The sequence below is a fragment of the Phaseolus vulgaris genome, chromosome 4, assembly GCF_051622355.1.
Source record: "Phaseolus vulgaris cultivar YP4 chromosome 4, ASM5162235v1, whole genome shotgun sequence".
Classification (NCBI taxonomy): domain Eukaryota; kingdom Viridiplantae; phylum Streptophyta; class Magnoliopsida; order Fabales; family Fabaceae; genus Phaseolus; species Phaseolus vulgaris.
Window position 1 is genome coordinate 16,327,661 of NC_143501.1, and position 25,097 is coordinate 16,352,757.

General features: G+C 32.2%; 1 long non-coding RNA gene across 2 annotated transcripts; it reads left to right on the plus strand.

The window, feature by feature from the left end:
* LOC137836457 (uncharacterized) lies at positions 1 to 1,368 on the plus strand. 2 transcript variants are annotated; one of them, XR_016520626.1, is made up of 3 exons: positions 1 to 177; positions 329 to 403; positions 1,182 to 1,368. It is a non-coding gene; the product is annotated as an uncharacterized LOC137836457 (long non-coding RNA). The 2 variants fall into 2 exon arrangements; XR_011085285.2 differs by lacking the exon at positions 1,182 to 1,368 and adding an exon at positions 746 to 1,131.
* Positions 1,369 to 25,097: the final 23,729 nt, after the last annotated feature.

Sequence of the window (25,097 nt, forward strand, 5' to 3'; positions counted from 1 at the left end):
ACAGTTTCTTTCTTCTTCTTTTTCTTTCTTATCTCTATTTCTCTCTCTTTCCATATTCTCTTCTTTCCCTCTCTCTTAATTTTCTCTCCCAATCTTCATCTATTTTAGAATCTGATCAGACCACGTTGTAGATGACGAGTTAAGGAACATTTCTACCCGATCAGATTTTCAAACAGAGTAAGTTTATTTTTACTCTAAATATCCTTTGTTCTCTGTTTTTCCTTAGGATTAAGTCATCAATCTTGGTGGGGTCAGTTGAGAAGTTTAATCCTCTCAACTTATTCTATTATATATTGAAATTTTGTTCTGTTTGGATAATTTTCATTAGGCCTGTAAATCTTGAAGTTTATCCAAACGGTGGGGAATAAAATTCTAAAAGTTGCTTGGAAAGCCAGCAATTGAGGTAAGGGAAGCTAAATTTAATTTTTAATAGCACCCTAGGATAGAAGATCTGAATGCGGAAGGGACGTGGTCCCAATATTCAATTTCTCTTGTAGGGATGTTGTGTGTTTATTTATATTGGGTTGTTTGTTTATATATTATTTAAATTTGTGGAAAAATTGGGTTTTGATGATTTAGTTTTAAAGTGTTATTTTTTTTATGTCAAATAAACTTTTGAATATTGTGGATAACTTTTTGAATGATATTGTATGACAGAATGGTATGAAATTGAATTCATACATTTGGGATAATGTATGGACTGATGTTTGTTGTGTATTAAGTATTGATGCCTATGTGGTAACAGAGATCTCCGAGCTTCACTGATGATTTAAGTCACATAGACTAAGATATCAGGTGGTGAGAAGCTGATGGGGGAGTTCATGCACACAGTGACATATGAGATGCACGACTTGGGTTGTATTGAACTTATCCTGATCCTTTCTGTTGGATTCGTTGGTAATCTTTGGATCAGGTGTTAGTCTCTGGTAGGACTTACTTAATACGGGTCTTCCGGAAGACGTTGTTTGTTGAATATTCTGGATGTGTACATCCATGTGAGATCTATGTGATTGTTTATTGTTAAGATTTGAAGAAATTTGAATAATTTGAGAAATTGATCATGTAATTTGGTTTTCTCTTTTGATTTAATTGTGTATATTATAAAATTCTATTTTCACTAGCTTACCCTTGCTTTTCTTGTTGTGTTTGAACTGCAATGACTATACTATGTATACGAGCAGATGACCATACAGGTGCAGGAGAGCCTTAGAGGGTTCAGAGTCTTATTTTGAGCTGTGGATATGTAACTATTTGTATTTCTATAAATCCTAATCATGTATTAGGAATGTTTTTTAAAAACTCCAAATTTATATAGAAACTGGTAGAACTTTTATTGTAATAGTTATATGTAAATTATGGGGTGTTACACCAACCACCATAAGAATAAAAATATATCAACCACCATAAGAATAAAAATATATCAATATAAGTTATAATAACAAGTACTTAAAATAAGAGGATATAATTAGTTTTTATTTTGAAAAATTATAACAAAAGTATAAATTATAGATAATGATCAAATATTTTTATGATGAATGAAAAGATTAAATAAGATTAAAGAGAAGTGAGGAAGAAAAAGATACCCATGAACTGCGGAAATTAATTAGAATAAGATAAATTAATTATGATTTCAATTATCATAATTCAAATATAATTAATTCTAAACATAAAGATAATATATTTAAATTTCTAAATTAACATTATCCGTAATTCTAATATATCCTAATACTAGATATAATATTAAGATTATCTATCTTCAAACAAATACTTCTTAGATAACTGATATTATAAATGATGAAAACGATAAAAACATTATTTTTATTTTAAAATTTCTTAATTTTAACTTCTCATTTTCACTAACCCTTCCTCGTTACATCCAAAAGTCTTCAATTATCTTAAAACATTGGATTTTTGGAAGGTAGTACTAAAAGAATGATGAGGTTCCTGAACGTTTTGAAAATCTAACTCAAATAAAGTATCATAAAGAAGACAAAAAAAAAAAGACAAAAATATGCCTTTTTTTATATATAAAAAAATATTTTGACAATAACTATAAACTTCAAATCTATACTTTGTAAATAAAAGAATCAAAGACTTGTAAGTGCAAGGGGACAAAAAAATAATTAAAAGTTATATGGATAAACTTTTGAGTATAACAAATAAAGTTAAACTTCTCAAGAACCCCTTTTCTGATGAAATAATATTGTTAAAAAATTATGATTACTATATTAGAAAAATAAGAGTAAAAAATCTCCACTTTTGAGTGAAAGATATGTTAACTATCAATTTGTAAATGCCTTATAGGCTAGAGAACAAAAACAATGATGAGACGAGACTATACAATGTGTTTTTAATGTAAAAGCACAAATTTTTAAAGGTGGAAAAAACAAAGAACAATAAATGGAAGAAAAGGATGAAAGAAGGTTCCAAAAATCAATAATGTGAGAACTTTCTCTCTTATCCAAATCGCATCCAAATCGCAGAAAGATAACTTAATGTTGGTGGAGGCTAGATGTCAAGTGTAAAAACTACAGTGATTTGGGATGTGTAAAACGAATCTGCAAGTCTAAATCAAAAGAGGTAAAAGTAATTGTGGAGGAGCAAGAAGATAAGCAACTCTTTGTTTCAACATGTTTTGCTACAGCCAACACTTTTAATAACTAATGGTTAATAGACAGCGGCTGCAGAAACCATTTGACCAACGATGAAAAGCTATTTAGAGAGCATGACAAAATCATCATTTTTAAAAGTGAAAATTGGAAATAATTATTACATCTTAGTTAAAGAAAAATGGATCATTGTTATTGAAAGCTTAACAAATTTGAATTATATCTTTGATGTTTTATGTGTATCTAACATTCATCAAAATTTTCTTAATGTGGCACATATTGTTGAAAATGGGCTTCAAAGTCTTATTTGAATTGAACTGGTGTTTGACTAAAGACACTAAATGTAAAGATGTGTTTAGAGTTAAAATGAGATCTAAACAATATGCTTTAAATCTAATTGATCTATGACATAAAAGACTTAAACATTTTCGTCTTATGCAACTGTTATATATTTCGAAACATGCCTTGGTCAAAGGTGTCTTGGTGATTGAAGACAAGTTGGTAGATTGTGTGGCTTGCCAATTTTGTAAGCCAGTAAGAAAAACATTTCCTCAAACCATTTCCTCATACAAATGTTGGGGGACCTCAAAGAGTATTGTCTGTAATTGGTAATAAGTGTTATGTTACTTTTATTGATGATTATATCAGATATTGTTGGATTTATATTTTAATATCCATGACTAAGGTTTCCAGTATCTTCTAGAAATATAAAACATTTGTAGAGAATCAAAGTGATGACATTTTAAAAGTAATAAGGTTTAACAATGCAAAAAGAATATGCAATTGATTTTTTTATAAATATTATGAAGAATCTAGCATTTAACACCAACTTACACTGTCATATCCCCCACAACAAAATGGTGTAAGTAGAGGAAAAATAGAAGCATAGCGGGATAACAAGGTGTATGTTACATGAGAAGGATTTGTCAAACAAGTTGTGGGTGAAGGCTGCAAGCACAATTGTATTTTTTCTGAACAGGTTATCAACTATAGTTTTGAACAAAACAATCGATTTGAAGACTGGTTTGGGTACACACCAGATTTACAAAATTTGAGATTTTTTTGGATGTGTTTGTTTTTCTTATGTTCCATATGTTAAAAGAGACAAACTTGACAAAAAAGTTGAAACCAAATTTTTCATTGGATATATAGCATCTTTAAAGCTTACAAAATTTTTGAACCATAAAATGAAAAAAAATATTGTGAGTATAGATGTAAAGTTCATGGAAAATCAACAATGGAATTGGGATGAGCAATAAGAAAGCAATTTCCGAAAACTCCACACCTCTTTGATGTTGAAGTTGATGAAATTCTTGTTAGAGGGACAAGATCTCTATGTGATATTTATCAAAGATGTAATGTGGTTGTTTTAGAACCTATTGAATTTGAAGAAGCTGAAAAAGATGAGAAATGGATTAATGATATGAAGAAATAATTAAAGATTATTGGAAAAAATTGACACTTGAGTGCTAGTGAATTGACCTCAAAATAAACAATCCGTAGAGTGAAATGGGTTTATAGAACTAAACTAAATGCAAATGGTTATATACAATAAATACAAGGTCAGATTGGTGGTGAAAGGATATGCTCAAGTGTTTGGAGTTGATTTTTCAGAAATATCTAGATATCTAAGTCCAAGTTTGTGTTCTTGATATCTAGATATCTAAGAAAGCTAAACTTATTACTCCAATTTAGTTTTCTTTATGTACCGATTGAGGCCAGATGAACTACGTCACCCAGTATCGGTGGTTGTCTGACCGTATAGAGTTAATGCAACAAGGTAAAATAGGGAGATACACGATAAATCAGGTAATGCCCTTTTAGGAAAGATACACATTAAATACAACCCATAATCGAGATAACCCATTATAAACACTATAAATAAGCACGATTGTACAAGAATAAAGTACGTTTCATCGGTATATTACTCACTCTCATACAAAACATTTACTTGATCGTCGGAGAATCTTTTGCAGGTCCACTCCCGATCGGCAGCTAAGGAGCGAGTACGAGAAGGGAAGAGAAAGAGGAACGACCGAGGGATGAACATCAATTGTTCAACCAGTACTAGTTACTATCTAGGCCTTATACAAGTACAATTGCCGCTCATTGTGGGACCGAGGTAGAATTGAAAGACAACAAATGGTATCAACAAGGTTGATGGTAAACAAGAGAATGACTAACGCCGAGCAGATGGCTATGTTCCAAACCTTGCATAGAAAGATTGCGGAGAGGCGCCAAAAGAACAAAAAGGAGATACGAGTCATGCGTGAAAAGAATGAGGAGGAGATATGAATCCTTTGAGAAAAAAATGAGCAAATGAGGCAACAACTAGCCAAGATCATTCTTGAACCAAGGCATAAAAGGCTTGAACCAAAGGCTAGAAGGCCACCTTCACTAGAGAAATTCGATGACACACAAAATCAGGAGAAGACATCCACTTTGAAGATCAATCCATACTTAGAACTTACTGAGAATGACTCATGCATCATCGAGACTCAACCATTTGATACATATTGTTATCTTGGAATAGGAACCCAATGGGCATCCCTTCACTGATCACATTGTGAGACACAATATCTACCAACTTGGAAAGGGTTAAAAATTGACTGGTATGACGAAACTACGAATCCAGACGAACATGTGGATGTGTATACCACCTAGATGCGCCTGTATGCATCTGACAATTTGGTGCTCTGCCAAGTGTTTCCCACTTCACTGAAAGGAGGGGCGCTTAGTTCGTTTACAAGTCTCACTCCCAATTTAGTGGATTGCTTTAAAACACTATTGTCCAAATTCGAAACCCAATTTGCTACCAGCCAATCGCACCACTTAACATCCATTGCACTTGTCAACATACAAAAATAGAAAAATAAGTCACTTCAAGCTTTCATGGAGAGATTTAGCAAAGTATCTTTGAATATCCAAAATCTAAGCCTGAAACTAGACATGGATCATATGGTAACAACATTAATGTCAATATTGTCCGCCGATAGTTTGTATAAGAAATCAACAACAAACTTGGACGAATTATGGCAATAGGCACCAAAATTCATGCAGTTGGAAGAGTTACTTGATTACTGAAATCATGTCCGAGCAGAGAATGGCGATGAAAACGGGAAAGAATAAGAAAAAAGTGGTCCTAATATGTTCGAAAAAAATGATAAAAATGGTTGGGAGGTAAAAATGATAATATGTCCGAGCAGAAAGTCACCTAAGTTGGGAGGTAAAAATGGTTACATATAAAAAAAGCGTTGGCTCAATATCTTCACCATGTACCCAAAATCATAGGCACTATGAAAAGCAATCCACTGAATATTATTGTTGCAGATGAGTCTTGAGAGCATCATCAACTCGGCAAATCGCACAATGCTCACTCCGTACTTTCGATTCTTGTCAAAATCCATGCCTTGACTTCAGAGGAGGGTGATGGAGTCAGGAGAATGAGCATGGCGTGTCACATCAAACTCACAAAAGTTGAATTCCCAAATGAAGCGGTTCGAGGTTCCAAAGGTTGGAAGGTTGTCTTGGCTGTCTGGAAAGGTGAGACCCACTTGGATGAGATGCATACCGTCTACATTAGCTTTCATCACTGCGTAGTTATTTTGTGGCTGTCGGAATCCTGGATGCGATTGAAAGATGACGCCGGAGGAACTCTGTGTCCATAGAGATGAAAGGATACAAGGCAATGATGGAATGAATCAACTCGAACTTCAATTCAAGGTTGGAAGACCACACTGATCTCGTCATTACAGAAGCGCAAGGAAATGTCATGTTGCTTTCTCTTTTTGTCTCTCTTTCTCTTCCAATATCTCTTTCTCTTCCTCTATCTCTTTCTCTTTTGATCTCTTTCTCCTCCTTTCAAGAACAACAAAACAACCACACCAACCATCCTGACTACACTACTTTTATAGCCCAAATCACACACAACTTATAAAACATAATTGGTTCATGTAATCTTATCATATAATCACACTTATTATTTCTTTATGGTATGATTCAATATATTAATTAAATATATCAAGATAAGATTAAGATTTCATTTTCCTTATTACATTCCTTAAATCTAATCTTACTTCTTAAATCTAATCTTACTTCTTGCACTCTACTCTTATTTCATATTTATTTACAAACTTTTATCTTTTTAATACATATTTCAGGAGTTGATCATTTCAGAATAAGTGATAGTTATCTTTTATATCTGAACCCACAATTAGATTTATTTATTTAACTATCTTTTATATAAATTATAAATATTTTTTTTGTTAGGATATAATTATAAGTAAATCATAACTAGCTTATCTATTTTATGAGATTGATATATTTAAATTGCAGATAATTATTTTATCTATTTTATGTTTTTTTTTTAATTTTTAAAATTTTAAAATATAATACCAAAGTTTTAGTTATATGATAAAAGAAAAGAAAAATGTTTTAATGTTTTTCTGTTATATTTGTTGTGCACCCTACCTCTGTTTAGTATCCTGCCTCGCTATATCAATTTAATTGACAGAAATTAATTTATTATGAATTAATTTGGTATTAAGCTATAACATTGTAGGGATTCGTTATTAAAAAAAACCCAGACCATTTATTCTATGAATAATTAAATTTTCCACACTTTATTTATTTACTTTTTTTATTATGAAAGATGTTGAATATGTTTAACTATATCTAAATAAATTATTTTTTATGAATAAAAAATAAAATACCCTTTATTTGATTAAAGATATAATTGATCGATAATATATAATATCTTACTTATTTTCCCATTTTTAATAAGGTATATTATTTATAAATTGTTAATAAAATAAAATTTTAATTATTAAAGTAATTGTGACATATAAAATTAATTTAAATACTTGTAATACTTTTATTCATTTTTATCAACAAAAATAATTTAATATAAACAAAAAACAAGTAAAAATATTTTTATTATATAAATACAGAGTTTTAAATATGTATAAATATAGTTTATATTTTACAAAATAATTAGTTTTAAATAAACTAAAAGTTAAGTTGTATAAAAAATACGAAATTGATGTTTTAAAAATTAAGATTCGAAGTGCAAATACTTAAGTCTGACAGAATTAAATTGCAAATAATTATTTTATGTATTTTATGTTACATTTTTTTTCTCAGTATTTAAAATTTTAAAAACTAAAACTAAAGTTTATATTAAAAATATTATACATTGTCGATCTTTAACCAATTAATGAATTTTTATATATCAAAATATAACTCAATAATATTAAAGTGGTTAATAAAATAAAGAAATCCATGTAAACCTACACAAATAAATCAGATAGTTTTTTATCCACATATTACCATTTGTACTAAAGAATCATATAATTATCAACCTGTCATCTTATTATCAACTTAATTTTGACTATATATTTTTAATTTTTAATTTCACAGTATTATTTCATATTAATTATACACTATATTATAAAAATTATAGAATTAGTAAAAAACTAATAATTAATATATATATATATATATATATATATATATATATATATCACATCAATTAACAACATTTTTGTGTTTTAACAGAGACCATATATATCAAAATGATTAACAGAATATATATTTGTGACACTTGTATTAAAATATTCTCCAATTGATAGGAAACTAGCGTAAGTAACTATTTTTATTTGATAAACTTTTCTCCTGATTTTTTGCTTAAAGATATTATAAATGATGAAAACGATAAAAAAAAGATTTTTTATTTTAAAATTTCTTAATTTCAGCTTTAATTTTTCATTTTCACTAACCCTTCGTCGTTACATCCAAAAGTCTCTTCAATTATCTTAAAACATTGGATTTTTGGAAGGTAGTACTAAAAAATGACGAGGTTCCTCAACGTTTTGAAAATCTAACTCAAATAAAGTATCATAAAGAAGAAGACAAACAAAAAAAAAAAAGACAAAGAGATGTATTTTTTTTTATATATCAAAAATTATTTTTACAATAACTATAAACTTCAAATATATACTTTGTCATTAAAAGAATCAAAGACATGTAAGTGCACAAAAATAATTAAAAGTTATATTGATAAACTTCTGAGTATAATAAATAAAGTTCAACTTCTTAAACTCTTTCTGATGAAATAATATTGTTAAAAAATTATGATTACTATACTAGAAAAATATGAGTAAAAAATCTCAACTTTTGAGTGGAAGATATGTTAATTATCAACTTGGAAGAATTTGTAAATGCCTTTTAGAGAACAAAGAAAAATGATGAGACAAAACTATAAAATGTGTTTTTCATGTAAAAGAACAAGTTTCTAAAGGTAGAAAAAACAAAGAACAATAAATGGAAGAAATAGATGAGAGAAGGTTAAAAAAAAATCAATAATGTGAGAACTTTTCTCCTTATCCACTTTGCAAAAAGATAATTTAATGTTGGTGGAGGCCAGATGCCAAGTGTAAAAACTATAGTGATTTTGGACATGTAAAGCAAGAAGATGAAAGAGGTAAAAGTAATTGTGAAAGAGCAAGAATATGAGAAACTCTTTATTTCAACATGTTTAGCTACAACCAACACTTCTAATAACTCATGGTTAATAGATAGCGGTTGCAGAAACCATTTGACCAACAATGAAAAGCTATTTAGAGAGTATGACAAAATCATCAGTTTTAAAAGTGAAAATTGGAAATGATTATTTCATCTTAGTTAAAGGAAAATGGATCATTGTTATTCAAAGCTTAACAAGTTTGAATTATATCTCTGATGTTTTATGTGTATCTAACATTGATCAAAATTTCCTCACTATTGCATAGATTGTTCAAAATGGGGTTTGACTAAAACAACTAAAGGTAAAGATATGTTCAGAGTTAAAATGAGATCTAAACAATATGCTTTAAATCTAATTGATGTATGACATAAAAGACTTGAACATTTTCGTCTTATGCAACTGTTATATATTTCGAAACATGCCTTAGTCAAAGGTGTCTCGGTGATTAAACACAAGTTGGTAGATTGTGTGGCTTGCCAATTTTGTAAGTCAGTCAGAAAAACATTTCCTCATACCACAGAAGACCATTTCCTCATACCACAAAAGACCATTTCCTCATACAAATGTTGGGGGACCTCAAAGAGTATTGTCTTTAACTGGTAATAAATGTTATGCTACTTTTATTGATGATTATATAAGATATTGTTCGATTTATATTTTTATATCCATGACTAAGGTTTCTAGTATCTTCTACAAATATTAAACATTTGTAGAGAATCAAAGTGGTTGTAGTTTGAAAATAATAAGGTTTTAACAATGCAAAAGCAACATGCAATTGACGTTTTTTATAAATACTGTGAAGAAGATAGCATTGAACACCAACTTGCACTGTCATACCCCCCACAACAAAATGGTGTAAAAGAGAGGAAAAATAGAAGCATCGCGGGATAACAAAGTGTATGTTACATGAGAAGGATTTGTCAAACAAGTTGTGGGTAGAGGCTGCAAGCACAATTGTATTTTTTTTCTGAACAGGATCAACTATAGTTTTGAACAAAACAATCCATTTGAAAGCTGGTTTGGGTACATACCAGATTTACAAAATATGAGATTTTTTTTATGTGTTTATTTTTCTTATGTTCCATATGTTAAAAGAGACAAACTTGACAAAAATGTTGAAACCAAATTTTTTATTGGATATAGTAACATCTCTAAAGCTTACAAAATTTTCGAAACATAAAATGAAAAAAATCTTGTCAGTAGAGATGTAAAGTTCATGGAAGATCAACAATGGAATTCGGATGAACAGTAAGAAATCAATTTCCGAAAAATCCACACCTATGTGATATTTATCAAACGTGTAATGTGATGAAGACAATCTCCCCCTATTTGATGAAGACAAATCCTTTGTTTGCTTGTGATGTTTTGTTTGATTTTGTTAGTACCTGCAAAACATAATTTGTGCATGTATCAACAGTAATCATTTCCATATATCATTAGCACCACATAACCAATTTTCACTATGTGATTCTCATAAGGAAAACCAGCAAAATCAGTGTGAAAACAAGTGAAAACAAGGCGCAAAATCAAAGTTATGCAACAGCTAACTAAATCATATAAAGCCAGTTTTAAAGCAGATATGTAGCAGATACATAGCAACATACAAACCATATAATTCTCCCCCTATTTCTCTTCACAAATAGAATAGAAAAAGGGGTAAAAACAGAATTAAGAAAAACCAGAATACCAATGTGTGTAGTAGCACCATTGCAACAACAAACCTGTGATACCATATCAGAACTCCAACAACATTCTATGGTGTATCAAAGCTATGACAGCAGCAAAATCAAAGTACCATAGACCCCAGAAATTTCAGCAAGGAGACCACAGTTTCTCCCCCTATCTTTTCTTCATCCAACAGTTCAAGTTGGTCAAATGATTGCTCAAGAGGTGGATTTGGTAGAAATATTCTTTCTTCTGTTAAGAGCAAACCTTCCAGACTTTCCAAAGATACATTCACAAATATCCATCAACCCCATGACCACCAATGTGGTTGTCATTCATAAAAATCTTTGAATTTCAAGGAAAACAAAGAATATATGTCTTTATGATCTAATTTAGAGGCACAAAAAATGCATATTTGACTCATAATGGGTTATGAAAGAAAAGAAACAACTGTAATCATGCATAAGAAATTATAACAGCTTTATTCAAATGTGTCAGAGGTAAAAAAATCGGTTGTTTCGTGAAAACAATCGGTTGTTTTTCTGAGAGAGGAAGAAAATGTTATTTTTCAAACCAAATCATCTTTCAAAGTGATGGGAAATGCATAATGAAATACATTTATACCTTTGCATTACCTCAAGCATGATTAGAATTTCATTTGGTCTTATGAAGCCAAAAGCATAGGAAGAACATATACAACTTACTTTACATAGGTCATGAATTTTGACTTGTCAAGAATTTGAGTAAGGTGTCTGCTCTTGAACCATAAGCATCACTTTGATTATTCTTCATCATAGCACATATACTTGAAAAGTTCTGCAACACATAATTGATGCATATATAAAGCAAGTATAGCAGTAAGATAACAAGACACACACAAACTAAAAAAGAAGACTTTGAGATGTTCATATGGTCACAAGGCATACTTACATAAATTGAGAAAAAAAACACACATACTCTCTTTGAAGTTTCTTTTGATCAACATTATGCATGTGCAAAGGATGTCTCTTGACATTCAAAGAACCCTGCAAGACATATACAATTGAAAAGTGTAGGTAAGAAGATTGTCTTTGCTCTTGATATTCTTCCCTTTAGCAGTCATTCTTCAAGTCCAAAAATGATTTTTGGCTGCCAAGGATACCTACAAGAAAAAATTAAGCAAGATTTGCTCCCCTTATGAATTTGGGTCCAATAATGTTAGTAGGAACCTTAGGAACCTCAGAAACCTTAGGAACCCATTTCAAAATACCTTTAGGAACAGAAAAATTTCTTATATTGCAGAATCTAACTGAGTGGCCTCTCTTCATGCAATAAAAAGCATGTAACAACCGTGTTTCGATTTTTCAATCGGTTGTTTTTCTGGCGATTTTGAAAAAGACTTTGAAAATTCAGTTTTCTTGCTATGTTGATTAAAACCTAAACTTGCTTTTCCAAAAGCACAATTTTGAGATGCCAAGACAGTCTCAAAGTTGGATTTACACTTTGAAAGTCTATCCACAGTTTTCACAAGGTAGTGAACCTTCTTTTCAAGAGATTCACAATTTTCACAAACAAGTGAGTGACACTTGCAAGAAGAGTTCTTGTAAAGCATTTCTAGATTTTCAAAATCAGTTTTTAAATTCTCCAACTCTTCTTCTAGTGCCTTGACTTTGTTTTCAAACCATTTATTCAACCCTTTTAACCAGTTGTTCAAGATTGCCAATCGGTTAGCTGGTTCATGTGTTTCTTTAAAAGCTTGAAGAAGTTGACTATAATTTTCAGCATTTAAAGAAGTACAAGAACTTACACTACTTGCATCATCTTCTTCTTTGGCCATCAAACACAAATTGACTTCTTTTGACTTCTTCTCCTTGCTCTCTTTATTTCATTGGTTCCCTCGTGAGTTACTTCAAGTGTATCCCACATCTCTTTAGCAGATCCACATTTTGAGACCCTGAAAAACTCATTAGAATTTAAGGCAGAGGTGATAATATATTTTGCAATGCAATCAAGCTTTGCTCTTTTACTTTCACTCTCAGTCCATTGGGACCAAGGTTTTTCAAAGAAAACATTATCTTTTTCAAACATAGGAATAAAAGAACCCTTTTCTATTGCATCGCAAATTCCTCTATCTAGTGATTCAACAAAAAATTTCATTATAACCTTCCAAAACTGATAGTTCAAACCACAAAATAAATGTGGCCTGTATATTGAGGCACCCTGCCCAAAAGGTAATTTTTCAGCCATAAGAAAAAGGTTTTTAGGATCAAACTAGAATATCTTTTAAGAACCAAGCTCTTGATGCCAATTGTTAGAATAGATGACCTTAAACAAGAAGGGGCGTGAATTTTTTATAAAAGATTTTCGAAAACTTTGAAGGAATAATGAAAGCTAATGAAGAATCATTGAGAAAGAAACTAAGGAAAGCAAAGCACAAAGTTGTTTTAGTTGATTTCCAGAAAATAAACCTGTTGTTTTTGCGATTCAACCAGTTGTTTTTATCAACAGTTAATAAAAAACAACTTAAAACAGATATTTGTGGTTGTTGAAAGATTTTCCAAAATGGCTCATTTTATTCCTTGTAAAAAAAAAATTGATGATGCTTGCCATGTAGTTGACTTGTTTTTCAGGGAGGTAGTAAGACTTCATGGACTACCAAAAACTATTGTGAGTGATAGGGATACAAAATCCCTAAGTCACTTTTGGAGGACATTATGGGGTAACTTAGGTACTAAACTTTTGTTTTTAACTACTTCTCATCCCCAAACAGATGGACAAATAAAGGTAGTGAAAATAACTTTGGGTACCTTACTTAGAACTATTTTGAAAAAAAAATTGAAAGCTTGGGAATTATGTTTACCTCATAATTAGTTTTCTTACAATAGGGTTGTTCATAGCACAAAAAATTGTTCTCCATTTGAAATTGTGTATGGATTAAATCTTTTAACTCCATTAGACTTGTTACCTATGCCTAACATTTCTATTTTAAAGCAAAAAGAATCACAGGCTAAGGCTGACTATGTGAGAAAGCTACATGAAAAGGTTAAAGCACAAATTGAAAACAAATTAGAAGGTTATTCTAAGCAATCTAACAAAAGAAGAAAGAAAGTAATCTTTGAGCCTGGAGATTGGGTCTGGGTACACATGAGGAAAGAAAGGTTCCCTGAACAAAGAAAATCCAAGCTCCAACCTAGAGAGGATGGACCTTTCCAAGTGTTAGAAAAGATTAATGACAATGCCTACAAGATTGATCTTCTAAGTAAGTACAATGTGAGTAACACTTTTAACGTGTTTGAGGACATCCAAGCCCAAGGGCATGGTGAACAGGAACTTGACCCAGACATTCCAAACTTAAGTGCAGCACAAGGTGGCTAATCTTTTAGAGGCCGAATTGCCCACAATTTAAGAAGACTATGTTGATTACATGCACAACATGTTTGGAGAGTATTAAAAATAAAATAATATTATTATTTTACTTCAAGTAGGATTTGAACCCAAAACCAGTTAGAAAGTATCTACTTAACCATTGGGACAAATGATCCTTCTTGAAATATAAGGATTGTATTTTCAATTTATTTACTTACTAACGAAAGAAGACCTATAACTAAATTTATATTTATACACTTTTGGAAATCAGAATGATGATGAATATTTTGGCAATTTAAGAGAGAATATTTCTCTGTTGGGGTTTTTCTTGCAATCTTGTAAAGAATCCACCAATTCTTGTGGCGATCATCCTTTGACTTATCAAACTTTGTTTGTGGCACCTTCCTCTATCCAAGTTTTCATTGTTACTATTTTTAAGTGATTCCATTCCGTAACCCTAAATTCCCAATTTTATTGTTATTTCTATTTGGAATCATATCAATTGAGGCAAAGCCAGAGAAATATAAGACAATCACAAAAATGAGAAGCCTTGTGAACACCAAAGAAATACAGAAACTGATCGGGCGGTTGATGACTTTATCAAGATTTGTTCCCAAATTGGCAGAGAAAACCAAACTGATCGTCCAACTCTTAACAAAAGGTTATTAAGTTTAATTGGAACCCTGAACGTGAAGTAATATTCGTTCAATTGAAAACTTTCCTTGCAGCATCACCGATCATACAAAAACCGAATCCTCAACTACCAGACGTTGTATACCTACCGATATCAGATGAAGCCATCAATGTGATGACTCTTTTTTATGGCAAGTGTATCGAGTCAGAAGTGATAATTTGTCCCTAAGGACGGATAGAGAACCCACAAGGAAAAGTCATTTAAAATCCTAATAGAAACATTCACTAAGTATAAGAATATGTACAATAATTTGATTTGATATTGATAATAGTTTGCATGAAAATTAAATAAAAGCAAAGTAAAGAGTTGTTGATTCAATTGGAAAAATTGGGATTAGGATTCATCCTTCTCATTCTTTTGTATTTTTAAAAGCATAATAATATTCTATCTTTGATTGATATTGAGGCCCAAATAAAATACATTCATATTGATTTCTCGCATACAAAATTATTAAGATAATCTTTTAAATATCTATTCCTTCCATATTTATAAAAACTCTTAATCCTTACGAGTAGATGTTGATAGCAATTAACATTTTAAATCTATTCCTAGTATTCAAATATGTTAAGCATTAATAATAAAATGACAATACTAATAATCAATCAAGAACAAAATATTATAATTAAATATCATCTCAATACATAGGAGTTTGAACATATTACTCTCAATCCCAAAGGGTAGAATTAGTCACTCATGTTGGCCACTACAAGCATGGAAAGCAAGAAAGGAACATCCAAGATTTTTCTCCCAATGATGTCTAGGGTTGTGCTTCACGCCTCATGTTTAACATAGTTGGGCTTGGCCTAAGTGACTTCTCGTCTGGGCATGATTGGGCTCGCCTGGGCGAGTTGGACGAGAAAAACCCAACTTCTCTAGAGCCATCTCGCCTAGGTGAGATTGGGTTCACTTGGGTGAGTTCCTCTGGAGTGCTTTAGGCTTAGGGGATATTTTGGTTGAGTTTTGAGCGTTCTAACCTTCTGTTTTCATCTTGTTTATTCTCCTCTAGCCCTTTTATCTCCATTTTCCCTTAGAATCCTGAAATTAACACAAATTTGGGAATAAATCATTCTTATTCATATTATAATCATAAAATATGTAAAAAAAAAGTTTAAATTCATAAATTAGGGGTTAAATTATAGTTATTTTATCAATAAATATTCATAAGTGTTTGTATTTTAATATGAAATATTACTGAAATATGACACTTATCTCAATGTAACATTAGTCCAAGAGGTAGATAAAGAAGAAAGGTAGATATATTTTATTAGTCGAATACTACATGGTGTCGAGGTCAAATATCAAATGATATAAAAAGTTGTTTTAGCACTTGTGATCACCTCCAAATGAATGACGATGTACTTCTAGAATCATAAGATTATTTTTGAAATCCAATTATCCTATTATGAAAATCCTAGCTAAACCTGATTAGGCCAGACAAATAATAGGATGGGTAGTTGAATTATCAAAAATCGAAATCTGGTACCAACCAAGAGGGGCAATCAAGTAAAAAAGTTTAGTTGATTTCACAACAAAGTTAAGTCTCATATCAACTGGTGAGCATAATTTTATTCACTTTTGATAGCTTTACTCATATATTATTGGACTATAATAATAAATAAATTCATTTTTTTAATTAATATTCATATTATTTTTGTTAATTTTGTGTTTTTGGAGTAAATGGTTTGAAGGAAGTGTCTACATTTGTAAATGGGTCAAATATGCAAAAGTTCAAGTTGCTTCTTTAAATCAAAACAAAAAAAAAAAATCAAGGAGAAGAAGGAGAAAATAGAATCTACAATATCTAAGTAACAAAATTGGAAGCAAATCTTCTACAAAATACAAGAATTATGAAAAGTTGAAAATTGAGAAACTGTTAAAATCTAAACCAGAAAAATTTCCCAAGATCCTTGGAGCAAAAAAACCTATAAAAAGACACAAGCTTCAAAGAGAAAAGGGAGGGAACTTCATAGGATTTTCTGAGTTTCTTTTCTTCTTTGTAATTCTTTTGTCTTGCCTCTACATGGAAGGCTAAACCTTTTTGGTTCATTCCTTCGTAATTCCCCATTGAGTTATGAGGTTTTGATCAATAAAAGTTTCATTTTTCAATTCTCTATAGCAGCTATTTTTATCTTCTAATCTCTTGGAAAACTGTTTCTTCGCATTTGCATTTCCCCTCCAACTCAACATGTTATATCCAGAATAAACACTAAAATAATAAGATTTTATGTTAAAAAACATAACATTATGTAATGTAATGTATGAGTAATAAATTTGTGAATGTAATATAATGATAATGGGTTTGATAATAGAAACACGATGCAAAATTTCAGACTTTTCTAACAAGTTATAGTATGGGAACTAAAATCTTAAAATACATGAAAAATACCTAAATAATACTTAAAAATAAAAAAATAATAGTAAACTATGGATTTTTGGAATTTTGGTGGACCCCAATCCCCATATTTCAATTCACAGTATTTCTCTTTATGAAATAGCTTAGATAACTTCTATGAAAACCCATATAACAAATATAAGGTTATGTTCTTATATGAGTGCTTCAACACTCCTTGGAAAATAACATCTACAAGTGCTACAATTGCTTTACTTCTCCTCATGTTTATTCAAACTGTATGTTCAATCATCTCACTACTTCATGGTAAGAAATATTATTATATCAATGTTGAACTATTTTTACGAAATTATAGAGTAAGATTTGTTTTTGTTTATGTGTAGATGGTAAGTAGTTAGATCGATTGGTTCTCTTTCTTTCCTTCTCCTTTCCCTTCTCGCCTCCTATCTCTGCCCATGCTTGATTTTTGTACTCCCTCAGCTCTTTCAGCTGCATGAAGTTTGTTGGTCGTTGTCGGAGCTCGTCTAAATTTGAAGTCGCCTTCTTGCACAAGTTGTCGACAAATGGTATCGGTCGTAGGGTTATGACCATGTGATGTAGGGCCACATCCGGACTTAGATTCTGAATGTTCAGGGTCACGACCTTTCCATGAACACCTGAAGGGACTCTCCCTTCTCTTGCTAGATGTTCATAAGTGCAATGTAAGTCAAATGGTGTGATTGGCTTGTTGTGAACTGCGTGTTTGACTTAGACTTCAATGTTTTGAAACAGTCAATGGAGTTCGGTGGGAGTCAAGTGAACCAGCTAAGGGCTCCTCCCTTCAACGAGGTGTGAAAAACTCGACACAAGACTACGCTGTCTGAGGTATACGAAAATAACCTCAAATGAAAAAGGGTGTAAATAAAAATTACTTCCAGAACCTGTTATCTGGAATATTCCGGATTTGAATATCCGGAACACATTTTTGAATTTCAGAAATTTTTATATGAAATGCATTTTTAATTTTGTGTTCCAGATTTCTTCGTCCGAAATGTATTTTTTTTAATTATATTTTCCATTCCAGATTTTTAAATCCAGAATAAGGGTAATTTTTGCGGTAAGAATTGATATGGTGCAGGAAGAAATTGCCTAGTTTAGGATAGTTATTTCAAGACAGACTAAACTGTAGGCATAGAAATTGTGCTCAAAGTGTTTTCATTTCTCAAAACTGCTAATAATTATTGGATTAAAGAAATATTGTACTGGAAAATTATAGCCAATGTCGATCATATTGACCAAAATAGAAAATAACAAAATAAAAAAACTGAAATGTGCATATCAAAAGTCCAAACATGAAAAAGGATTCCCTAAGAGGTATGAGAGCTACTAAAATATTTGCATTACCAATATTTTTGTTCTCTTTTGCTGAATCACAAACAATAATAAGGTGTTTACAGGAATACCCGAACCAAAAAGACCATGACATCTACTTACCTTAGGAAGTGTAAAAGATACCCTTCTTGAAGCCCTTCTAATGACATTGACATTAACTTTATCTATCTGTGGGGAGACAAAATATATTTAGTTAGAAAGATATATTATCAAGACACACCTAAATGCACTTCCATGTAAAGAATCAATCTTCAAAGTTTTCTGGCATCAACGGAATATAAAATACTTACGAAAAATGTCACAAATTAGGATAATAAAGTTGCCCTACTACGAACCACATTAAAGAGCAGCAAACTTATAGGACTAATACTATAGCAGGCATCTTAATTGCGTAAAATGTTATATGTTCATCAAAATACAACGTTTTGGATTTTTAATATGCTCTTTTATAAATCCAGCACGCTTATCTGAAGTGCTCAATGTGAAAAGCAGCATAAGGAAATACAGATCTATGAAGCTCGGACACTCCTCTTAAATGGCGTGTCAGTCGATACTCGTATGACACCTGTAGGATACGTATCTGTGAAGTGTCCAATTCAAAAAGTATTTATTAGATTTTTGATAATTCTAGTATGGTTCTAACACTATTTTAAAAAGGAAAAATACATTAATTTTATCAAAATTCAAACTTTATTGTATAAATTGTTATTATGATTATAAAAATACGAAACAAATCTCTGTGAACCAGTCATGAAAAACATCTTTTTGCTCTAAAAAATAATCTGAACATATTTGTGTACATAAATCTTTATTGTCAATTTATATAATTCATAATTATATAATATATAGATCTGTGTCCCCATGTCTTACATTTTAGAAATTTTACGTATCTTCGTATCCATATTCATGTCGTATCAGTGTCCGTGTCCGTATCTGTGCTACATAAATACAGATTGTCTTGTAACGAAAGAAACTTTATGAACGTAACATCTTAAATACATAAACCCTAAACTTCATTATACAGGGTCGTGATAATGAAAGGCTGAAAACTAAATCTTCAAATGCGGAGTGAGTGTCTATATGGGGGACATACCCACTCCAGGTGGGTACTCATTTACCTGGTGATGACATGACAACAATTAACTTAGAACATCATAAACAGTATTCATAATATACAATAACCCATTTCCCTCATAAATGAACTAATAACTGAATCAATTTATCACTTGATTAAACTATTATGGAGTACTAGTAAGTCTGAATACCGTAAGTTGGTCCAAAACTATATTTTTAATATTCTTGAAACTTGAAATTCTTTCAAGTATTGGATAAACAAATTGTTGGGTATGAAGACAAGACCAATTGGGTTAGGCTGACTAGACACCATGTTTAGTGAGTGGGCTTAATCATTGTGGTCCCCTTTATAATTTCTATTTAAAGAGATCATTGTACTTGTAATTGGTGTGCAATAGGACATAATGAAAACCTAATAGTTGTCCGTGTTGATGTAGGTTACAGTTGGTGACCGTACTACATTAAATCCTGTGTTGTTTATTTTTCGCAGTTGATTCGTGATTATGTGTGTTGTTCTGCGTGCGTTTTTCCCATCAAGTGGCATCAGAGTTTGGTTTGTTTACACACTAGAGATCTTATCATCAAAAATTAATCAACAAGATGTGAAAATTGTGGCTGCAGCGGCGTCCCAACGCTAGGGTTTCGCAGGGGCTGCAGTCGCGTCCCAAAGCTAGGGTTTCGCAAGGGCTGCAGTAGCATCCAAAAGCTAGGGTTTTGCACAGGTAACAACAGCATCCCAAAGCTAGGGTTTCGCATGGGCTGTAGTAGCATCCCAAAGTTAGGGTTTCGTAGAGGCAGCAACAACGTCCCAAAGCTAGGGTTTCGCAGGGGCTGCAGCAGCGTCCCAAAGTTAGGGTTTCACCGTGGCCCAGGATTCACAACAGCCCAAACCTGCGACTCACGGTAGGTGCGCTCAGTAGGTGGTGCGACGTCCAGTGGTATGGGTCGCGACAGGAGTGGTGGCGGCTCGCGATGTTTTGCAAGTGACTTGCTCATAGTAGGGTCATGTCCAGGTAGTGCAGCGGAGTGCGCCAATGCGGCGGCGGAATCCGATGGATTCACTTTTAAGAAGATTCGTGATCTCATTCTTGGCGAGGATGTCTGAAGAAGAAGTTCCGTGGAATTATCTAGTGAATCGCTATATGTCATCAGAGGAAAGAAAAATATTAGAGATAGTGGGAGCAAAAACAAAACAAGGAGTCAGTCAAAGACTCGGGATTGCTCAAGTGTAACATGTTGGAACAACAAGGAGGTGGGGCATTTCAGAAATCAATGCCCAAATGATAAATAAGTCAACATTGCAGAAGACTTCACGGACGAGGACCTTTTAGTCTGTTGCGCGGATAACAATGTGGATTCTTGGGTCATGGATTCTGAAGCATTGCAAAATCTAATTATTGGAGACTTTGGAAATGTAAGACTAGCAGACAACAGAACTCTTGATGTTACGAACATGGGTGACATAGTATTGAAGACACCAATTGGTTTTTGGACTTTGAAGGATGACAGGGTTGTTCCAAGCTTGACGAAAAGTTTGATTTTTGTTAGCCAGTTGGACGAACAGGGACATGAAGTGAAGTTTGGAAATCAGCAGTGAAAGGTCCTGTAGGGAAATCTTGTCATGACCCGCGGAAGAAAGAGAGGTTCGTTGTATATGGTTGGATTACTGTCTGAGAGAGTGACCATCCCAGTTCAGATGATAAACAAAGTCCGGTTCACAGAATCTCGTGGGCAGAAGAGGGTTATCTTTACAAGAGAGAAACCTAGAGCCACAGGTCAAATTCAGGATGAACGAGCATGGAAAGGTTCAGGTAGACTAGTCAGAGGTACTTATGGCAGTGGGAGCACGGGTCGTGCTTTAGATGAGGTTTCTATACGACAGTGGGTTAGGAGAACCAGTATTCCAGTTGTTGAAACTTCTCCATAAAATTTCTTGTTCAGGTTGTTCCAGGATCTGGCAGTTCTTGCAAGTGAGAGTCGGTAGGAATAGAGAACGGGTCAGTGACTGACGTGTTGAAACTCATAAGAGTTTTAACGAAGTCTTTAAAATGATTAAGAAGACTGGTGGCAACTAGAAATGGAACATTGAGTTTCGTCAACAAATTACAGAAGTACATGTACAAAGTTGAAGCGCAGGTGAACATTGTTCCATGGCTTCAAGTGGGAGATTGTTGGGTATGAAGTCAGGACCAATTGGGTTGGGCTGACTAGACACCTTGTTTAGTGAGTGGGCTTAATCATTGTGTCCCCTTTATAATTTCTATTTAAAGAGATCATTGTACTTGTAATTGGTGTGCAACAGGACATAATGAAAACCTAATAGTTGCCCGTGTGGATGTAGATTGCAGTTGGCGATCGAACCACGTTAAATCATGTGTTGTTTATTTTCTGCAGTTGATTTGTGATTATGTGTGTTGCTTTCGCGTGCGTTTTCCCATCACATATGACTCAAGTTCACCTAAGCAATGCCTTGTGTTAACGCTCCTAGTCTGCAAAGCCAAATAAAGTGGAAACAGAGTCTAGATTAATCAATCTTCTCACAATACTCAACAGCCTATTTGTTATATATAATATAACACATTTCCAATAGTTTGGAATAAGATTGTCAATCACATAAAGTAATTATTTAGTTGTCCGGAAAAAAGGTTGGATCGCCACTAATTTAAACACAACAGAAACAGATAAAGAGAAATCCAAATAATCCTTGAAACTCACATCATAACGAAACTCATAACCATAGTGTTGAACCCTTCTTTTTGCAAGACTGTTCCAAGGCCTGCAGTCAACAACCTGAAGCAGTTAAGTAAAAGATGATTTGAAAAATCAACAACGCAAGAAAAATGCAAACATGGTAAGCTAAACAATTAGCATTGATATGGAATGAAAAAATTCATAACCTCTTCTTCTTTTAGCACTGATGAAGTCATGCATTAGGTAAAGGCCTGGAATGCTCACTTCTGATGCAGTGATAGATACAGGAACCATGTCACTAGCTTGATCCTGAACAAACATGAAAACTCATAAGGACTAACATAAGGGATAATTCCACAAACCACCATTGCTTGTTAGAAATGCATACCTCCTCCTTCCTTACCTTGTTAATTTAAAATAATTTTAATAAACTTATGGGTGTGGTCTACACATAAAAGTTACTTTAATTTTTTAAATATCAAATGCCAGTGCATGAGAATAAGAATTTAATTCACATAAACAAGGCGTTCATAGAATTACATTATCATCCAATCACAGATTGCATACAACAAAAAATTATTGAGTTTTGTGAATTACTTTAAAGGGCATATCTAGAAGTTCATCAAAATTAAGCTTTAAGAATAATACATAAAATAAGGAGTGGCATGCTTTGTGAACCAATACAAATCATTATAAGTATGACTCTTCAAGTAATTATTACAGAAGTTAATAAACTTACTGTATATGAAAATATGTGTAATATTATTTTAAAAATCAAATGCAATTAATTCTAAACAGATTTATAAACTAGTGTACAAGATTCTATGGTGACATTCATAACTATTGATTTCCAAAATAATATTGACAAGGGATTCCTGCAAAATACCTTAGCTTGGTATGTCAAATATATCTTTCCACGTAAAAAAAGCACAATAATAATGTCCTATCGGTTAACGCGGTAGCTAGTCCTCTGATTTTCAGTTTCTGATTTTTAATCTATAACTTTACTATCATTAATGTAATTTCCTACTAAGTGGTTTCTTCTGCTAAATGGTGTTTGAGTAAAGAAAAAATTCAATTTTATAGCCTATTTTTAAAATAGTTATTCTTTTCGTTTTCAGTGGAGCCTCTTGTGAAAGGGGAAGCCACTGCATGAAGTAGAGTCTTACCACAACAAAAGGTGGAAAAAGAATGAAGGAAAATTTAGAGAGCAAAGAGAAAGAGACAGAATAAAAACAAGAAGACTGAAAATCGGAATCTGGTACCTCTATAAAGGTACCTCTATAAAATTCACTTCTATCACGATTTACTTTGATCATTAGACTTTTGCAAAGTGAAGGATCAATCGTTAACACAAGGCAAGTTACCAACCAGCATAGGACAAAGACAATAACACAATCAACATAGTCATACACAATAGATTTCACAAATTAAGAACAATATATTTCAACAATTAAGAACCACAATAGATTTGACAAATTAGGAACAATCCAACAGTAGATTTCGAACCTGAACAAACAATGGCGGAGGAGGCGGCGATGGCGGACAGTGGCGAAGAGTGTAACACGTGAACGCAAGAGTGAAGAGAGGTAAGGTTCACGGACAGTGACACGAGAGTGAAGAGAGGTAGGGTTTCGTGAGTGTGTAGTGAAGAGATGTTTTGTGAACTACCACTTTGTACACTATTTTTTCCCGAAGACAATTGAGTCATGAATTGCACACAAAAAAAAGCAAACAATTAGTGAAAACAACAATTTAATGCACTCACTCGCGTGTATCACTTGGTTATTTAGTGAATGATGGAAAAGATTTAAATTCACTCAAGGAAGATTTGAACTCCAAAGAGTCTACACTTGGTAGCAACACTTCAAGTGAAAGAGGCCAAAGCTCTTATCACTTGCTCACCAAAGAACCCCTACAAAACTTAAGAAAGATTTGGGAGACAAACGAGAAAAGTTTAAAAAAAGAAAGTTAAACCAAATTAGAATTTTGGTGAAAACGTTTTAACAAGACAAATAAGAAAAAAACTTATGAAGACTTAAAGAAACTTACTTAAACTTTTAACTTTGAAGTTTTAATTTTCTTAGAAAATGTAAAAGTAAGAAAGATAAAGTTCTACAAATGTGAAAACAATTTGCCACATAAAAAGAATCCTCTTAATACTTTAATCTTGAAAACTGAATTGCAATCAAATTGTTTTTGTATTTGTTTTTATGGATTTCAAATGTCCACATTCTTCACATGCATATTTTTACTTCACTTTCAAATTTTCACAAATAGATTGGAATTCAATTCATATGATCACTTGAATTCTTTGTTTGGAACTAAATCAACTACCACTTCAACAAAATCTTATTACTTTTAATTCTTCACAATTAAAATCAAAATAAGCATAATCGATTTAAAGACTTCTAAACACTAAGAACATAAGACTCAAGCAAAAGATAAGGGAAAAAAATTGACACAAAAATAATTCAAAACCATAATTTAAATTGCTTAATGAATAAAAAGGCGAAATTGTAAATAACAAGAATTTAAAGGCGAAATTGAAAGGTGCTTAAAGATAAAAGCAGAATTTAAATTGCTGAAAGATAAAGACATAATTGAAATGTGGTGAAATTTTAAAGCAGAAATCAACTCAGAAAAGATAAGCACAATTAAAACCATGCTCTGAATACCACTTGATGTGAGTTGATTTTAGGATTGCACATTTTATGGTGGCACTTTGTTTATGAGTTTTTGTGAGAAACCCAAAGAAGATTCCCACTGGACATG